The sequence below is a fragment of the Mesocricetus auratus genome, unplaced genomic scaffold (assembly GCF_017639785.1).
Source record: "Mesocricetus auratus isolate SY011 unplaced genomic scaffold, BCM_Maur_2.0 Super-Scaffold_100006, whole genome shotgun sequence".
Lineage (NCBI taxonomy): Eukaryota > Metazoa > Chordata > Mammalia > Rodentia > Cricetidae > Mesocricetus > Mesocricetus auratus.
The window spans coordinates 19,067,583-19,081,993 of NW_024429190.1; the positions used below are offsets into that span (position 1 = coordinate 19,067,583).

The 14,411-nt window shown below is 40.9% G+C and overlaps 1 long non-coding RNA gene across 2 annotated transcripts in view; it reads left to right on the forward strand.

Moving 5' to 3' along the window:
* The window catches only part of LOC121140802, a 95,317-nt gene extending 81,600 nt beyond the window's left edge, over positions 1-13,717 (forward strand). Inside the window, exons 1-5 of one of the 2 annotated variants that reach the window (XR_005877720.1) lie at positions 2-178; positions 611-672; positions 1,394-1,453; positions 7,811-8,011; positions 13,453-13,717. This is a non-coding gene — a long non-coding RNA (uncharacterized LOC121140802). Of the gene's footprint in view, position 1; positions 179-610; positions 673-1,393; positions 1,454-7,810; positions 8,012-13,452 lie in introns of those variants that run through there. The other variant, XR_005877721.1, reaches the window with a different exon arrangement.
* Positions 13,718-14,411: the final 694 nt, after the last annotated feature.

Here is a 14,411-nt window from a genome sequence, read left to right on the forward strand (position 1 = left end):
CTATTCTTTCTTCCTGCCACATCTGGGCAGCCAATTGTGACATCACAGCCTTGTTCCCTTCCTACCTCAACGATTAACTGTAGTGTGAGCTCTGGGACTACAGAGATGACACCTTTATCTTAATTTACCATTTCTTTTCAAAATTAAGGATGAGTCTGCTTGGATTCATGGTTTAAAGGTACAGTCTCTTAATGCAGAGAATGCATGTTGGTAGAAGTGTGAGGTAGCCTATTCCAACTGTATCCACAGTAAGGAAACAGAGAGATGGGTGCTGGTATTCAGATCATTTTAATTTTTTTTATTCATTCACTATCCAAGTCCTTGGTATAGTTCATCAGGACACTCACCATAATGCATGCTAAGCAATGGTGGTTGGATATTTGATACATATAGGATGATGCCTTCCAAATGTATTTTCATTGCCCTGGGGGGGTCTTTCTAGACATATTCTGCAATTTCCTCTAACTACATTTAATATTTCTTTTCTATGTATTTCTAATAAATTCTGTTATCTAATTTTTCAACTCACAGAAGATTAAAAGAAATTAGAATGCAATATTCTTTAGATTGGGAAGCTTAGATGTGAATTCACTTTTATTCCTTTTCAAAGGAGGCAAGAAGAGGACTGGTGAGGAGGAGGGGCCTGCCACACTAATTTCTCTCTCTGAGAAGGTATTGTTCAATATGCCTGAGACAGGCTGACATAAGATTAGATTCCCCATGTCTTAGTTACTTTTCTATTGCTATGAAAAAACACTATGACTAAAGCAACTTATGAAAGAAAGTGTCCAATTTTGACTTAGTTTCAGAGGGTTAGATTCCATAATGGCAGAGAAAACCCATGGTAGCTGGTACAATTGAGGGACTGCATCTTGATCCATAAGTAGGAGGTAAGAGAGAGCACATTGAGAATGGTGCAAATCTTTTGAACCTGAAAGCCCACCTCCAGTGACCTTCAACAAGGCCATACTTCCAAGTCTTTCCTAAACAGTTCCACTAATTGGGGATCAATCATTCAAATATATGAGCCCATGAGGGCTGTTCTCATTCAAACCGTCTCATTCCATATAAGGGAACCCAGCCTTGGACTGGAAAGCTGCTGGCCAATGACCCTTACCTCTATGTGACACTTCAAATTATGTGTAAGACAATAGGTAGAATAGGGGAAATAGGATGCTTTCAGATGTAGAGAATTATTTTTGACATGTTTAATAAAATCCTAGGTTTCCAAAAATATTTATGAGGGTTCTCTGGAGAATTTGCTATTGGAAGTAAACTTCAGGTATGCTTGTAAATTCCTGGCTTAAAAGAAAAGGTCCTTTAGGTGACAGTTTCTGAGTCTAGCTCCCATTTTCTGTCTCTAACTACATGCCATCCTTGTTGTACATCACAGGTTGATTCCAAGGACAGTCAGAAGCTTAGTGGGCTGAGAGGAGGACCTGACCTTTAACAGGTACAGTCTCTTGTTTCCTTAACAGTAGAAAGGAAAACTAGAAAAACTCTCAGTGTAGGGAGAAAAAGCTCCCTGTATAGAACAATAGTTTAATCAAACCACACTTTGTTATTACACTTCAGTTCCCAGTACCAGTGGTATTCCTTAAAATGGGAAATTGTGAATTCTAAACTATTGAGTTTCTGCCTTTTTGACATTGCCTTCACTTGGGGTTTAATAAGTGTAAGAAAAATTTCAATACATGACTGAACAAAACTCAACTCATTCTGTTGACAAACTGAATGTATGATTTGTTTGGCATGTTTAAAAACAATCCAATTTTCTTTGTGTTGTTAGATCATGTCAACCCAAGAGAAGCAGGAGATGGAATTAGTTTAGGTTCCTGAGTATTTATTAGTTTTAAGCCCTACCATAAGACTGGTGGGTGGAACACAGATGCAAACACTGAAGTGTGATAGAATAGGAAAGGAGGCAGATGTTTAAACACACTGTGGTTTCTTACTATAAATGCAGATGCAGTTATAGAAAGGATAGGAAGGCTTGAAGGAGAGATATGTAAATACCACCTAAAATATTCCGATCTGAGAAACACTTTGGAATATTTCAGGTACAGGAATTGTGGAAAAGGGGCTGGGTCAAAGCAGAAGTGATAGGAGATGAAAGAAACCAATAAGTACAGATGCTTAAACTACTCTGATATGGTTATTGAACAGTGAATACATGTACTGGAGCATCGTACTGCCTCATAGACATACTCAAAGACTCCTTGTTAATTACAAGTCAAAATCTTTTTAAAAAACACAAATAGACACAAACTAGTATGCTATGAAGAAAAGCAGGAGCTAGAAAATGCAGTTAAAGTGAAATGGCGGTATGGAAATGGTCAGTGGGTACAGTGCTTGTTCGTAAGCTTGAGGATTTGAGTTGGGGTCCCTAGAAGACACTTAAAAGATGGACACAGCAGTACAAGTGTCTTTTATCCTTCAGCGTCCACCCTAAGTATGGGAGGTGGAGACAGGAAATTTCCTGGAAGCTAGCTGGAGGGCCAGCTTGACACAGGCATCAGTGAAGAAGAGCAAGACCTTGTGTCAAGGTGGAAGGTAAGGGCTGACACACAAGGTTGTTCTCTGACCTTCACGTGCACAGCATGGTACACTCATTCCAGAAATGAGGGAGAGAGAGAGGGAGAGACAGAGAGAGAGAGAGACAAAGAGACAGAGACAGAGACACAGAGAGAGACAGAGAGACGGAGGGAGGGAGAGGCAGGGGCAGAGGGCAGGTCAAACACACGGTGAGAGAAGAAATAGGATGGGGAGGAATGTGTTAATGGGTACTAAATTGAGATTAAGCCAGGCATTGCAAAACACTCAGATACCTAAGCCTGATGCTAAGCTCAACTTATACCAGTTCATTATTTCAGGGTGATTTAACTAAGTAGCCCATTAAAAAATCTTAAAACATTTTTAATTAATTTCCAAAGGCACAGTGAATGTGATCCTATATTCCCCAACCAAATATTAATCCCCACTCATCGTTGTTAAGTCCCAGAATAAATACAGATACTTTAAAACCTGGATTGCTGAAGTTAACATTCATTTTTAGAAGGGAAAAAAAGTAAGTAGAAAAGACTCAACACTATTAAATCCCACTCTAATTAAAATTAGAAGTGGATTTAAATTAATATACAAAAATAAGCCAGGCGCTCAAAGAAATGAATACCAATGTTAGGAAATGGCCACATTTCCTAGAAAATATTACCGATACACTCCAAATATCTGATTCAGGCTGTAGCTGAAATGAGAAGTCACTCTTATAGTGACTTGGAGGGGGACGAAGTAAACGGCTTTGCTCTAGAATCAGTCTTCTAGGTTCTCGCAATTTTAGATTGAATGCATGGCCTGGCTACATCTTCAAGCACATCTCAGTATGTGCAGGAAATCTTTTATCAAGAACATTCAAGTCACTCGTCAACCTGCAGGAATTGCTGATGTCTGTGATCAAAACTTGCCTAATTTCCACATTTCATTCCACCTGATAGAATTGTCTAGAATTGTTTCCAGGGAGTCTTGAGCTTTCCCTTGGAAAAAGCCTTGCCTTTTCCATCTGTAAAGTTGAAGTAAAATATTAATAAAAGCAATATCTGAGGTGGGTCAGCACTTGCTCCTGGGATAAGAGGCTCCATTCTCATTCTCGACTCTATCATTACTGTCCAGGAAACAGTTTTCAGTGGCAAAATTTAATCTCATGTTAACTCTTGGCTCATCTTCCATGTCTCAGTGTACCCTAATTTTGTCTCTCATCTACTATACTGAGCTGTCAACTGTTAATTAATTAATTAATTAATTAATAATATTACTCTTAAGACAGTTTACTGATGGTCAAAATCCTTCCTCATCTGCTCCCTGTAGATTAGAATCAGCTGTCTCATCCATTAGTTCTAAATTCTTGAGGTACCTTAGTGTTCTTTCTAAAAACGGATTTCTAGTGATGAAGCTTCCTGCTCTGGTTACATTATGCTATAGACTCTCTCAGTCCCTCACTGTGCTTTATTCTGTTTCTTATTTTACTAACCAAACCAAACAAACCCAACTCAACTGGACTTAGGTCAGCTCAAACTCAACTCAACCCAACCAAAATGATTCCTACTAAGGACTGCAGGGACTCTTCGTGCTGGTGACATATTCTCTCTTAACCTACACTGGGGTCTTCACTGAGCTCACTGGAGGCTCTATCATTCTCCATCAGTAAGCTTAAAGTGTGGTGTGAACTTGGTGTTTGGCAGGCACTGGTAGAATTCCATGCCTTTTCAGGAGAGCCGTCTCAGCCTCAGAAACTTTAGTGAATGAACCTTTTGGTTTCTTTTCAGCAATCGAGTGGTTTAGTGGTGCTCAGTCAGGGGGCTGGGCCGGTTAATTTTATCCCATGATCTGCTGGCTGGCTTTTGGTTAGAAGTTGGAAGAGCACAGTTATACAGAGCAAATGCCTGGGATTCATAGAACAAGGCAGAAGACAGAAGGCATGGGAGGAAGTGGGTTTTCTCAGGACCCCCTAAGATTTGCTCCTCAGGAGTTGTGTTACTGTGGAAACTATGTTACCCTAAACTCCATGCATCAAATGCACCATCTTAAGGGAAAATAAAGCCCAGGGGCCTCGTTCTCAAGCCTGTCCCACTGCCCTTTCACATCTGTTCACTTGGCCTGGCATCTTCTGCAGAGAAGGCACCACAGCAGGAGAGAGTTCTTTAAGTTTCCACCGTGATCCTGGAGGCCTAGTGCAGGTAAGTGCAGTGTGAATTCCTTTGCCTCACCCTGAAAGCTCACCTCATTTTGCCTTGAGGCTACCTGACCCATATAGTTGAGGAAAAATTCATCGCTTACTCCCATGCAAGTCTGTTCCCTTAACACTCTTTAGTGTCTTTCATTCTAAGTAGAAGCAGAATATGTCAAAGAACACAGAAGCATCCAACCAGTACATATCAGATCAGGGTTTATCTCATGATCCTAGGAGAGCTGTAGGCTTTGTCAGCTTTACAAAGGGGGAGACTGGCACTCAGAGGACAGGGAACGTGCTCATTTGTCATGAGCATTGAACAATTAGACTGGGTCTGAGCCCTAATCCCTTTCTCTACACCACACTGGAGGACCTTTAGATTATTCTCTAAATGGTGTGCAGCTGCACCTTCTCCAGGAATCCAATCCAATTATAAAGGGGAAATAACACCCATAAAAAGGAAAAGAAGCAACTTTCGACTCAACCAGACATTGTTTTCTTTGCCTTTCCTATTTATCATGTGTTCAGCCTTTCTTAGGTTATTTCTGCTCAGTGAAACGTCAAATCTTTATGCTCTACTATTTTATTAAGTATATTAAACAGGGGAATTGAATTCACAAAAATGCACTTTGAAAAGTACAAATGCCCTGGAAATGGAGGGAACGTTAAAATGTTCATCCTTGTAATGAGTTTTCTCTTGCTCTAGTTGATTGTTCTGCTTTTTCATCTGATCTTTTTTGTTTTTTGTGGCTTTGGTGGAGTCTGCTAATTGCTTCCCCAAAATCCATCTTCCCTTTGCCCCTTCCAAATGGAGTTTCATGTATTTGTTTGGTGGCAGTCTTCCCAGTTAGAATTGCATTTCCCATTTTCCCTGGTAATTGAGGCTGGCCATGTAGCACATTTTAGGACAATTGTATAGAAGAAGTCACTGCACAAATCTTAAGTAAACAAACTGGCTAGTATATTTTTCTTTGCATTCACTTCCGTATTCATTTCTGTGGAATGTACAGCATATACAATGGTTTGGATCTGAGATTGGAGCATATATAACCATGCATACAACATCATGATAGCCACAGGGACTTCGTATGTAACAGCTCTGAACTGTCAAACAACTATGACCAATACACCCACCTTTGAACCTCCTCTTGTGAGGAGGATATACATCTGCTTCAGTTTGAGCTCAAAGTGCCCCCAAAGGCTCATGTGTTAGAGACTTGTAGTACTGTTTTGGGAGGCTGTGAATCCTTTTGGAGGTGAGGCCTATTTGGTAGAGTTGATCACTAGGTGTGGATTTCTGAAAGTCATAGTCCAGTCTCAAATTCTAGCTTCTCTGTTTTCTAGGCTGCTGTGATACAAGAGGCCTCCACTTTGCATGACTTCATCTTGCATTTCTACCGCAGTGAACTGAATTTCCCTAGGACCATGAAACCTCACAAATTGTTGCCCCTTAAGATATTCTGTCATCAATAAAAATAGCTATTTTTGTCTTGCTAAACTTCCATTCCAAAGGTTTCATATCATGTTCTGTTGAACACAACCCTCAAGTGACAGCAGTCACAAAAAGGAAGAGAAGTATACCGTGCTGTGTTGAACTAGAAGTCATAGCTATCTTAGATGGTCTTTCAACTGTAGTTCTTGCTGTTCTTATCCAATAACCAGAAATTAGGTGGAAAGACTTTCCTACTCCATTGTTAAACAACAGACTTTCGGTTCCCTGAGGCTGAATTACAAGTTCTTGCCATACCTCTCTCCTAGACCTGGCCCCTGCCTACTTCCCATTCCTCGTTGCACTTTTGCTGCCACTCTGTGCCCTACTGTAGCCACACTGACTTTCTTTTTGTTTAATGTGCCATGTGGTTCCTTTCTGATTTATTCTTTTGTATGCAACACTCCCTTCAGCCTCACCTGCTCTTTCAGTATCAAAATGCATGGGACATTACTCCCAGATCCCTTTAGGATGCTTTTGTATCTTTGACAATTAGCTTTTTCAATGACTCTATGAGATGAAGGGTACTACATGTCTTCTTTACTGTTATATCCCTAAACCTTGGTCTAGTGCTTGGTTTTGGCTTTTGAATGTGAACTTGAAAGGGTTGTCTTTCTGGTCTTAAATTTTGCTTTGAGGAAAACCCAATTTAAAGTTTCAAATACAGAATTCATTTGATAGTGACTCCAGGAAAAAACATGTGAGGTGGAAGAATGTGAGAAAGGTTTTAGAAGGAACCTAATAAGTAGAGCAATACTGAGAAAATTTTAATCACAATGCCACGGTGGTGTGGATGATGGCATCTGTGACAGTTTGAAAAAAATGGCCCCCAAAGGGAGTGGCACTAATAGGAGATGTGACTTTGCTGGATCCTGTTGGAGCAAGTGTGTCACTGTGGATGTGGACTTTGAGATCTCATATATACTCAAGCCATTCTCAGTGTCTTAGTTCACTTCCTGTTGCCTGCCAATCAAGATGTAGGAATCTCAGCTCCAGTACCGTGTCTGCCTGCATGCCACAATGTCCCACCATGATAATAATGGCCTAAACCTCTGAACTGTAAGCCACCCCATTAAATGTTTTCTTTTATAAGAATTGCCATGGCCATGGTGTCTCTTCACAGCAATAGAAACCCTAACTAAGGCAACATCTTCAGATGATATATTCTGGGAAAGTGTGAAACAATTTTTAGAGTTATATTGTCATGAAATAAGGTGAGAGACTGGGAGAATTAGTCATTCAGCTCCTTCCAGGCATTAGGTAAGGACAGTAGGATAGTAGTGATAAGTCCCCAGCTTGTCTGGCCTTTTTAGCATCCGAGCAGAGAGAAGTCTTCTTTTAAAGAAAGCCAAACCTTCAGGGAGACAACATAGGTGGTCATCCTAGAAGCTTAAAAGTGTCATTGTGAACAAATAGTGAGTTCTCAGTGGTCCCTGTAGCTAGAAGTCTCTCCTATCATTGCCTGTCTTTCAAACAAGGATTTTTACCCATGAAATGGACATATAAAGTACTGAAGATGTTTCTGAGGGTTGAGTCACTATTTGGCATGCTAATCTTTCAGTAAATAATCTTTGTCTGAATTACATTGCTTTGTGTAGGTTTACTCCTTCAAAATTGGAGAGTCTGGCATCATGAATTAAGTGAACCTATGTCCAGTCACCTCAACAGAAAACTTGGTGTCCACATTGGGCACTCCTTTGTGAGTGTTTTGCAGTTTTCATCGTGGAGGAATTGTCTAGCACAGTGTAAGTACTGAGAACTGAAGAGCATCATGGACAGAGACAGGACTTATTAGTCAGGTAGGTCAATCTTATTTCTACATGTCTATTAATTTGAACAAATCTGAGCAGGTATTTAGTATCTTCTCATGTATAAAATGGGGATGTCAATTCTTAATATATGTTTTATAAGTCCATACATGTATACACAGATGTAAAGTTTGTCATAGTAAGAAGTAGAAGATGGTATAGAATAGACATTGGTGGTCATTATTTTAGCTTCATAACACTGGAAGCATCTTTTAACTCAAGTTTCAATTGTCTGTTTAATAGGCATGATAATGGAACCTCCTCATATTTCTGCTTTAAAGACTAATGAACTATATAATTTGAAAAATGCTCCACACAGATATGCTATAATCACTTTTATTGATATCATTATTATCTATACTATTATTATTAAAATAATTTCTGTGTATTTTATCAGCTTTGTAATATTGTCCTTGTGATCTTTATGAAGTAACAATGTCTTTTGATGGTAAATTTTCACTTGAATTTTTAAGAATCTCAACCTCTACTACTTAACCTTTCATATAGTACTCTGAATTGTTAATCATTTGGGAATTTTAAATTTAGAATGGACCCTGGGGCTTCAAATGATGCATATAGAGAGAATGGTTGATAATTTAGTTTTCAAGCTCAAAGCCTCCATCTTCTCCTCACCCTAGATCTTTCTCTCTCTTCAGCCATCACCATCTTGCTGATGGCTGGGTGTAAATGAAGCACTACCATAAATTATGACAGCTAAACAGGAGCCATCGGTCCTTTGTCAGGTCAAATCACTGGATGGTAAAATTGCTGGCCTCACCCAAATCACTTCCTTAGCTCCAATAAGTGTTGGGCTAGCACATTTGCACATTGCACTTTTCAAGCACTTTACCCTCAAGGTACAGAGCTGACACATTAGCAGGAATGCCTTTTGCATTTAGACTATCAGTAGTGTCCTTCCAACCATGACTTTAATTGCCGATTACAGATGGAAGTCAAGTCTTCAGGAAGCAGAGTGTTCACAGAGGATGAGGCTGAAAGTTTAATGCCTGTTCTGTGAGAGCCAAAATGACCAGACTATACTCAGAATTGTCATGGCACTTTAGGACTTGAAAGGATTTAGGAGTCTTTTAGTTGGAATTGCATTCTTTTAGAGATAAGGAAAATCAGGCTCAGAGAGGGTAATTTGTTGCCCAGATTAATTTATTCCAATGGCTCTCAATGTTTGACGGAACAAGAACCACCTCAAAGGCCCTTTTTACCATATAGGTTCTGAATTAGGTCTGGGAGTGTCTTTTGTGGGCTTTATATTTTGCAGCTCCCAAAGGGCTCAGCAAGACACTGTTGCACAGGTCACTCTGTGGGTACATAGAGAAAAGGGGACATAGTGTCAGTGGAGACTGAGAAGTCTAGGACCTTTAAATAGGCACTTTATTTATTGAATTGTTTCTTGTTGCTGGAAATGGAATGTTCAGACACACAGTGTCTTGGAGTAAAACGGTCATCTGTGGAGGCTTGCAAGACTCTGCACATGTATTCTGTCCCAGAACAGAATTCAAGCAGTTCACTCTTTTATCAATCTGGTAGCAGGCAAACATGGTGGAGGCTGTGATGGACCACAAAGAACTACTTAAGAAAGACAGGATGGAAAGCCCCTGCTATGGGCGTGCTGCTGACAGCTAGTTCTCACTTCCAGATCCCATAAACATGGGCTTGGCTCAAGACAGTTCCATTACCTAGCTTTGTTCCTCTTTGCTAGAATATTCTGCATCCTATGACTGCTTCATTGACATCCATGAAGTCACTCCACCCCCCCCCCCCCGCCAGTTTCCATTATGTTATTGGAAACATCTTAGGGAAAAATGACAAATTCACACTCCTATCCCCAGTGCTTTATATTTGACTGTATTTGAAGAAAGAACCTTTAAAGAGGTAATTAAGGTAAATGAGGTCTGAGTAGACCATCCAATATGAACAAACTGTTAGGAAAAGAGGAGGTTGGGGTCCAGACATTTGGATGTATACAGCCTCACAAGAAATAAGACAACCGATCATAATCTAGGGAGAGAGACCTCAGAAGGAACCAGGACTGTAGAAACTTTGACTTTGAGCTTTTACTCTACAAACTTTTGAGAAAAAAAAGGTAAAACAAAACAACCCTCTCCAGCTCTGTGGTGAGTCCAAACAACAGCCATAATGAATGAATACAGCATGCTGGGTAATTATCACAACTCCTGGAGTGGGTTTGTAACTGGAATTAGAAGAACTTTTATAATAGAAAAGGTAAAGTGAAAATTACTGAAACAAATTGTCTGGAGCCAAACAGTAAATACAAAACAAAGGGCAAATGGCAGAGATTAACACTTACAGTCTTAGCTCTGGGAAAGTAGGGACAGGGGAATTGGACCCCTGGGACTCACTGGCCAACTAGCTTAGTCTACTGTAGGTCAAGGATTGCCCTGCCTGATTAATAGTGATACTTGAGGTGGTCTTGCTTCCATAAGCTTATATACATTTAGGTGTATCCCCTGCCACGCATACATGCATATATGCGCACCAATATTAAAACTCTCTCTCTCTCTGTCTCTCTCAAATATATATATATATATCAGTGGACAGGAGATAAACTTGTTAAATACCCAAGAAATACCTAAGACTATTGGATCTGAGGTATTTCTTTTCTCTTAAGAGATTGCCAATGGGAACTAAATATGTATTTGCATGTAGAGTCTTTGCCCTTACAGAACAACTTAATGCTCATTAACAACTCTTGGAACATATTTATTGCTCAACAAAATTAAGTTTGGGAGCATGATTTTCCTTCCCTACAGGGAAGCAGGGTCAGCTTACAGTTTGGAGCTTGGATTTCTAGGAAATGGTGATCACAAAACAAAATGGTATTGATAGAAACCTCATCCAGAGCTGGGTGGCGAATACAAGAGTTAAAAACTTCAGAATAGCTCAGAAGTCTTCAACTTTGACCACATTGCTATTGAAGTCAGACAATGCACTGTTGCTGCAAGGGTATTTGCCATAGGATATTTAGCAGCATCTAAACTCCCCATGTTTTAGTTTGCTTTCTGTTATGATAAAACACTCTGACCCAAAACAACTTAAGTGGTGGTAGGGTTTAATTCAATTTACAGTTTACAATCCATCACCGAGGGAAGTCAGGACAGGAACTCAAGTCCAAGCTTGAAGCAGAAACCACAGATGAACAATGCTTGCTGGCCAGCTCACAGACTCAAGCTTCACTAAACTTTTTATCCAGCCCAGGACCACGTGCTTAGTAAATGGTGTCACCAGCCATGGGCTGGGTTTTCCTACATCAAATTAATAATCAGGAGAGTTGCCTACAGACATGCCCACAGACCAAGCTGATTTAGGCAATTTCTCAATTCAGGCTTCCTTCTCAGATGATTCTACTAGGCTGGCTTGAATTGACAAAGCTAATTAGGATGCCCAAGTAGGGACGACAACCAAGTTTTGATAACCATAACGTCTCTGGATATTGACCAATATTCTCAGAGCTCATAGAGGGTGACTATGATTTGACCATGACATAGGGGGAGATTTGCTTCCACCAGGGGAAGAGCTGAGTAACTGCTGACAAAGATTTTGCAAGAAGAAATCTGGGAACTTAGCAATTAAGTGTCAGAGTCTTGTGAAAGAAGAGGTCAAAGCAGCCTGTTTGCTTCCAGGGCAGCAGAGGTCATAATAATGTGTATAGAACTAGAAAAGCTTGCTGATAGAAGGAGGTGAGTTTTGACTTCTGAATTTCCAGTGGGGAATTCTTGGAGGTTAATAGCCCACCTTTTTTTAATTTAATTTTATTTTTTTGTGCCACAGCACTTTTCATGCGTTGAATTCTTAAGCTTAATATTGACCACCTGTAGGTGGGGCAACATTTTCCTTCCTGCATCCACATTATAAGATTTCCAAACCTGTTCTAAGGTCACCAGACCTTTAAAGGATATAGATAATTTGCTCTTATTTCTGCTTCCAAATGTGTTTTGTCCCATACCCTTCACTGCCTTCTTGAGCACAGAAATGAGAGCTAGTGAACACAGCTTGGAAGTGTCCCTGAGAAGAGGAAGGGGTGCTTGTGTTCCCCATAGCGAGGCCACAGAATTGTTCTGCCTTGGTTATGTCTGGATTCAGCTGAAATGGCATGATGGAATTAGTATGTCTGTAGTCCCAAGGAGGCTCTCATTTACATCTGGCCTTTTCTAGCAAGCAGAAATCTGACACTGATGCACAAGCTCCCTGCCAATGAATCACAGACCCCATGTTTTCGGGTTTCCAACTGAAGGCAGATTTTGGCAGTTAGGTGTCCTCTAGAAGGCCAAAGAGATAGTACTCATATGCTGCTTTCAAAAGCTGCTTGCTCTCAGCCATGCTAGAATTCCCTTTGTGATTTCTTAGAACCAGTGAATTGGGGAGGGGAATAGCCAGGAGATTGTCATGAGAATTGCGCTTGCTTGTGTTGGCTCCCAAAAGCTCAGCCTTGGCTTGCTAGCTTAGCATAGAAATCCAAAGCAAGAACTTATTCCTAAACCACCCTTCTCTGGGAAAATGTTGGATAACAAAAGGTACATAGGGGATGATGTAGGTAAAATGCATCCCAGGAAGGTTTTCAATTCACTGCTTGCCATGGTTGCCTCTCAGTGGGAAGAAAGTGCAAAGACCTTTCTTTTTCACTCTTTGATGTTTTTCTTTAAGTCTTGTGATCTCTCACCCAAGAATACAACACATTTAGATTATATTTACCCCACTCTTCCTCAACTCTTCCTGCCTCCCCATCCTCCTCTCAACTTCACTTCCTCTCCTTCTCTTCCACATTTTTCTCCTCCATGTTCTCATGTCTCTCCTCTTCTTACTCTTCTCCTTTCTCCTGAACATGCTTTTCATAACCAGTTTTTCATAACTAATTAGTGACACACACACACACACACACACACACACACACACACACACACACACGTGCAGACAAAAGAGTATGAGCAACCTGCCCAGGCCACACAGCTGGAAAAAAACCTGTTTTTTCCTCTTGCAATGCCCACTTGTTAGATGCCTCTCAGTTGGGGTGGGACCTCTCACCACCCCCCATTCTTTATATGTGTCTTTAGCCATTTGGCCCATGCATGAAATTATTTGGAAAGAAGTCTCCCGTGGTGGCATTTGCTGGAGTAGCAACCCTGGGGTGTGAGCAGTGCAGGGAAGCCGGCATGAGGGCCTCTCTAGAAGCACTCATGCCTCTTTTGAGCTAAGTGTAGCTTTTGAAATCCAGCATGGTGCCTACTGATGATGTATGTGCACTTGTCTCTAAGCATGTAACATTGCCTCACAACACTCAAAATAAAAATATTAAAAAGTTTAACAGTCTCTAACAGTCAGTTTTGTGGACTTAATTCATTTAATTAAAAAAAGTAAAAACATCCTTTTTGAGGCTACTTTGTTGCATGGATTTATAGCTTCAAGGTGAGAAGACAAGGTCGCATCCCTTGCTTGGGAAGGCTGCAACACTTCATGGAGAAACAGCCATGCTGGACCTCACAAGGATGCTCAGAAGCACACTGTCACCTTCTAGTGTTGGTGTAAGTATTTGTCACAGTTTTCCACATCTCTGCGCCTCAGATGTTCAACAAACCCTCATTGTCCTTAAACCAATGTGCCTGCAGGACTGTGATCCCTAGGAGGCTCTCTGAGAGCTCTGCTTCTCAGCTTTGCCAGCTCCCAGAGGTTGCTATGTTCCTTAAATTGGGATCCCTTCATCCATCTTCAGAGCAAGTCACCTTTATTTCTGCTCATGCTGTCACATTACCTTCCCTTTTGTGGACCACTTGCTTCTCCTATTTTCTCCCTTTACATGCAGGTGATTGCTTCAGACCCACCAGGATAATCCAGGATTATATGTCCCTAACGTAACCAATTCCATGGTCCTGAGCATTAGGATGGAGCTTTGCCTACTCTTACCTATGAGTAGTTCAAATTAAAGAAGTGTGTCAGTGCGGGGTGTCAGCGAGGATGGGAGGCAGTGGTACCAGGAGATCTGAAGAAGGGTGAGCAGTCAGATGGAAGCGGCTGTGGATGAAAAGATGCCCGGTATGGGAGATGAGGGGTATGAGGAGAGCTCACCAAGGTCCAACCACTGTGAAGGGATTTTTCTGAAGAATTCTCATTTTAGCTGAATAGGAAGGAATAGCTTTGGGGCAGAGGGATGATTTGGTGGAAGTTTCGGATTTGGAATAGAGTGCAGTGTGTCTGAGATACTTACAGATAAATGATGGCCTGGCTTGAGGAGGAAGAAAGAGAGGTTGGAGGGAGGGAGGGAGGAAGAGACACAGAGAAACAGAGAGAGAGGTAGAGATTGGGAAACTGCCATTGAGGCCAGCAAAGCTTGACAATGCCTTAGCCATTTCTAGGTGGCTTT